The sequence below is a fragment of the Pseudopodoces humilis genome, chromosome 6 (assembly GCF_049639895.1).
Source record: "Pseudopodoces humilis isolate 2021_Gansu_Grassland_sample_001 chromosome 6, ASM4963989v1, whole genome shotgun sequence".
Classification (NCBI taxonomy): domain Eukaryota; kingdom Metazoa; phylum Chordata; class Aves; order Passeriformes; family Paridae; genus Pseudopodoces; species Pseudopodoces humilis.
This window is the reverse complement of record NC_142205.1, coordinates 63895853-63901337: the sequence shown is the minus strand read 5'-3', so window position 1 is coordinate 63901337 and position 5485 is coordinate 63895853. Positions and strand designations below refer to the sequence as shown.

Here is a 5485-nt window from a genome sequence, read left to right as displayed (position 1 = left end):
AAGCCACATAACTTCCAATTCTGAGCTATTTTATGGTCAATTGCTTGAAAAATGGTCAGAGAGGGAGATGAGGTGTCTTTGTAAGTATTCTTGCAGCCATATCTTTTAACCTTCTGAAAGTTTCAGCAACATGAATTATTTTCAGAAATTCATATTTTTGTTCTTAATTAATGAGATCTGTTTTCCAGGATCTAGGCCTTTGTCACCTAAGGATACATGGTCCAATAATATTAGTCTCCCAAGACCTGATCCCATGACAACTGAAAACAGTTGGAGAAAATTAAAGAGGAGTTTTGCACCTATTATCATTTTGGCCTGAAAATATCCTACAGCTGTGAAGATTCTAACAGTATCCAGAAGGATCAGGTCATAGTGAAGAATAAAAATATATACCAAATATAAAAAAAAAGGGAAAATATCTGAGCATAGTAGCTATTGAAAAGCTGCTAACCTGGGAATTTTTTTTTCACAACTGATAACTAATCTTAAATTTGCCATCTACTGGTTTTCCTAATATCATGAAATAAATGATGTTGCTAGAGCACTGTTAGGACTCTTTGGCTATCTAGAATTATCAGCACTTTCCTTCTTTAATTCTCGTTATTTCATCACCTTTCTATTAACTGTCTGATGATGAGTCTGCAGAAAGGCAGTAGTACATGTTACACATCTGGAGACAGGGATGGGGAAGCTAAAGTGCTACACTTTTCAAAGTGAAGTATTTCTCCAAAGTTTTGAACTCGCAAATCACAGTGATGTGCACTTTTATCTGACAGAGAAAGTTCAAATATGTATCCCATTTGATTGGATTGGTTCTAACCTTTACCAATGCCAGTTGGGGAAATTCATACATTTCAAAACATTGTTGAGAGTATATTCCACAAAATTCTTTCTGTTGTTGTAGGTAGGGCCAGTTCATCCAAGTTTCATTTTTGAAAAGAAGCAACTCGATTCCTGAGGAGGAATCTTAGATATCTACCTGTAATCCTAAAATCCAACTCAATTACTGCCTAAGTCTGGAGACACCTGACCTGCTTAGATCTCTCCTTCTTGACCAGAAGAATCTCCAGGTATTGATAAATTGACTTTTAAGCATATCTAATTAAAACTTTGTAGAAGACTGAGCAGATTTACAGCACATGGCTACATCTTTTTAAAGATGCTTTATTCAAGGCTGAGCTTCACCACGAATGCACTATTTTGATGTAAGGACATAAGGAAGAACCAGAACATCAAGTCTGCTGTATGTGCTTCCACATATTTGTTCATGGTCTTAAAATGGTGGTGACTAAAAAAAAACCTCTCAGGATGCCTAAGCACCAGCTTCAACTCAGTCCTGGGCATCTAGAAAAATAGAAGAAAAATAGAGCAGACCTCTTCCTTCAGATTTGTTTTATAAGAACACTACACCATGTATCTTAAGGAGAGAAAACAAGTCCCTCCCTACCTCCAGTAGTTTTCCAGGGGCATCCTCTCTCAGTAACTTGGAATGGACACCTGACTCTTAAGGAAATACAAGATGATGTAGTGTTTCCCAAGAGCTTTTCCTGTTGGAAGGTGTACAGTAAAAATAGCAGTCAGAATGGCAGCAGGCCATTTAAAACAATCTCCAAATATTGCATCAAGAACCTTGCCATGTAGAGAGGTTTTGGTATTTTGTTGAATCAACAGATATCAAAAAAGTGAAGCTTCTGACATTTTGGACCTCAGGTCTGGTCTTCAGGTCAAACTTAGGTATTCTCCTAATTTAAAAAAAAAAAAAAAAGACTGCTTATTCTTTGTAGCTTAATAATTCAAGCTGTAATGTAAGAAAATCAGCTTTCAGCATGTACTCCAATTTTAAATGAACAAAATTAAATTAAATGCTGAAATGAAAAATTTGCAGTCAGGGAAGCAAGGACTAAATTCTGACTGCCATATTTCACATAACAATTTATCCTCTAAGCTTGAAGTAACACTGGATCCTCATATATCCAAACCTGTCCCTTGGGACAATTATATGTCTGTGAAATTATTTGTTGTCCTTTGTTTTTTTCACTAATACACAGTAAAAGTACACTTTAAAATCCTTTTAAAAGGAAGAAGCAGCTTACAGTGAACCTGAAACCTGTTTTCAAACACAGTATGGTTCTAGAGTCATATAACATTAAAAACGATATGCCAAACCTCAGTTGTTTTTTAGATATAAATGTCTTTAAAAATATTCTAAAGTAATGTTGCAATACTGAAAGTCTTCAACTGACAGATTAATATATAAGAATTACCAAAAGAATATGAACCTTTTAGATGGCAACATCTTTTTACCAAAAAATCCAAAGAATTTTTTTTATATGAAAAATATCATAAATGCTTTAAAGTCCTTTAATAAAAAGGGTTAATTAAAATATAGTTGGCATTTATTTCACAGTGTGAGGGTGAACATTTGAATTTCAGACGTGGTGTAATACACTTTTCTCCCTCTGGCTTTCAAAGTAAATTGAACACTTAACTCCCTTCCTCAATTCTCAATTTGTAGAAATTACAGTAAGAAGCCATTACTTGATGAAAGAGAGAAAGAAGGAGAGAAAGAAAGAAGGAGAGAAAGAAAGAAGGAGAGAAAGAAAGAAGGAGAGAAAGAAAGAAGGAGAGAAAGAAAGAAGGAGAGAAAGAAAGAAGGAGAGAAAGAAAGAAGGAGAGAAAGAAAGAAGGAGAGAAAGAAAGAGAGAAAGAAAGAAGGAGAGAAAGAAAGAAGGAGAGAAAGAAAGAAGGAGAGAAAGAAAGAAGGAGAGAAAGAAAGAAGGAGAGAAAGAAAGAAGGAGAGAAAGAAAGAAGGAGAGAAAGAAAGAAGGAGAGAAAGAAAGAAGGAGAGAAAGAAAGAAGGAGAGAAAGAAAGAAGGAGAGAAAGAAAGAAGGAGAGAAAGAAAGAAGGAGAGAAAGAAAGAAGGAGAGAAAGAAAGAAGGAGAGAAAGAAAGAAGGAGAGAAAGAAAGAAGGAGAGAAAGAAAGAAGGAGAGAAAGAAAGAAGGAGAGAAAGAAAGAAGGAGAGAAAGAAAGAAGGAGAGAAAGAAAGAAGGAGAGAAAGAAAGAAGGAGAGAAAGAAAGAAGGAGAGAAAGAAAGAAGGAGAGAAAGAAAGAAGGAGAGAAAGAAAGAAGGAGAGAAAGAAAGAAGGAGAGAAAGAAAGAAGGAGAGAAAGAAAGAGAAAGATTAGTTAAGTTCAAGATATGTATCTAGATTCCTTTTAAAATAATGAGGACACACAACTAAAAGGGGAAATCTTGCCATTCTACAAGTCCCTTTTTCAATTTGCATATTAAATTGTACATCTACCAGTTTCTGTTAATTCAGCAAAATAAGAACTTCTTATGAAAGTAATTGTGTTATTTGTCTACCTTGGCAGTAATGATCCTAAGGTGAAGGTATCAAGTAATTGTATTTCTAACTGTGTCTTCTTTTTAATAATTAGTTGTAAAGTTATGTTGTGCCTTCTCTGTTGAGAAATGAGAATTTTTCTCTCATCTTCTGCACTACACTGAGACATATTTAAACTAAAAAGGCAGTTTTCTGCTAAAAACGCAGATTTCTTGAGATCCTTGTGGTTAATACTTGCTCAACAAGTCTGAAACTGATATTCTCACACCTTTTCCAGCTGTAAACTGCTTTACCAATTTCCATTTTCATTAGAATTTTCCATGTTATTCTGCTTTATGCAATATAAAATTTGAAATAATAGCCTTGTTTTTAAAAGCTTTATCCAATTAAGTGAACAAGGACACTGGAAAAGTAACAAACCTTGACCAAACAAGGAATAACTGACCATTTTCCCCCTGTACATCCATAGCTCTCACAAAAAGAGTAGTTTAAAACATCTAAAAAATATTGATACAGTACTGGCTGTAATATATTTTTATAGAAGTTATATATTGCTTTTGCTTTCAAATTTCTTTTGGCATTTACCTAGGTCAAATTGTATTTATATACACTGAATGTTATTAATATTAAAATATTTCATCCTATCTCCTGACTCCTGCCTAGAAAAAAAAAAAACAACAACAAAAAACAAGTCTATTGGCCATGTCTATTGATTAAAAAATGGTTTATTATAGGCGTAAATTAAAGGGAAAAGTTGTCTAGCAAATCCTGGTTACACAGAGCCTACTGGACCCTCTCAAAAAACTGCCAGCTGTTGTTTATTGCAGATATTGACCAAATGCTAGAAAAAGCAGCCGTGTGTCACAGACCTTTCATGTTCAAACAGAAATAAAGTGTTCCCTTTATACATTCTTTTTTCATCAGCTAGAAAGATGCTGAACTCATGTGTAAATGTAAAACCCAGAGAAGGGAAAAACCCAGCAGAATAAATTGTTGAGGCTGCTCCAGTGAGTACAGTGAGACAGGGAAAATTAATTCCTTTTCATCCTGATGGCTTCTTTCATGCCATACGTTGTTGCATTTTAAGAATTACTCCACTCTCAGGAGAGGAAAAAAAAAAAAAAAGAAGCTTGCTGCTTTCATTTAGAATGTAAACTCATTGTTTTAAAACAAATTAAAACCAAAGGTGGAGCAATTGCTGTCAACACTGCAGCATTATTTGTGTCTTCCCACCTGTCATTACCATTATTTATTTATTCCAGGTCATGTATGCATTACAGACTAATTATTTTCTTTGCTTACACAAGTCTCTCTATTTAAAACTATAGCAATTAGAGATTTTTTAGAAATGAAAATAAATTGTATTATTTCTACATTTAGTTCAAGGAATGCCATACTGCTCATGGAGGTGTGGGGAACTAAGACGAAAATCTCCGTAACCCAGTCTTGGAAAGCAGGCAACAAGTAGTGTCTCCCGAGTTTGGGGTGAGGGAAGGCCTCCTCCCCTCTTAGGTCATTGCAGACTTAGACAATGGTTGTTAAGTTTATTCTCCCATTAGCTTGTTGTCACCCAGTTCAGCCCCCATTCACCTTACCTGTACTTTCCCCTAGAATGTTCTCCCTTCCTTGTTTCCCCACTGGCCCCAGTCTGGTGCAGTGGTCCACCCCTGTTTTCCTATTGGTTCCCCTGGTTTCTTTAACCTTGCTATGCACCACTGTTCCCTTTTCCCATTGGCCCTTGACCCTTTGATCTGCCCCCTCCTTCCCTTATATAATCCTGGAACCTCCCTTGCTGCTTGTCTTTGTCCCTGGACTCCTTCAAAGAGTGGATCTAACAAACCCCTTCAGAACTCCACACAGAGACCTTTCCTGCTTTTCTCACTGACAAGCTATCCGTGTGTGTGTGGGCTGAGTGACTGTTGTGTGCCTGCCCAAAGTGCCCCAGCTGGAGCAGCTGTGGGAAGGTAGCAGCAATTTGACATTGCTCATGCTGCTACGCTGCTAAGTTGTGTTTTTTTACCTAACGTGTATTTTATTTATTACATACCAGGCTGACATAATTTATTTTTATACAAAATATTGATTTAAATTCTTTTTTGCACTGCAGAGCCGTCTTTCATGTTTTAAATTTTTACAA

At 35.8% G+C, this 5485-nt stretch overlaps 1 long non-coding RNA gene across 1 annotated transcript; it reads right to left on the bottom strand.

Moving 5' to 3' along the window:
* Positions 1 to 1236: 1236 nt before the first annotated feature.
* On the bottom strand, positions 1237 to 5008 carry LOC148184211 (uncharacterized). Its single transcript, XR_015772636.1, has 4 exons — positions 4944 to 5008; positions 1630 to 1742; positions 1448 to 1547; positions 1237 to 1344 (listed from the first exon to the last, which is right to left on the bottom strand). It is a non-coding gene; the product is annotated as an uncharacterized LOC148184211 (long non-coding RNA).
* Between the last annotated feature and the right edge of the window lie 477 nt (positions 5009 to 5485).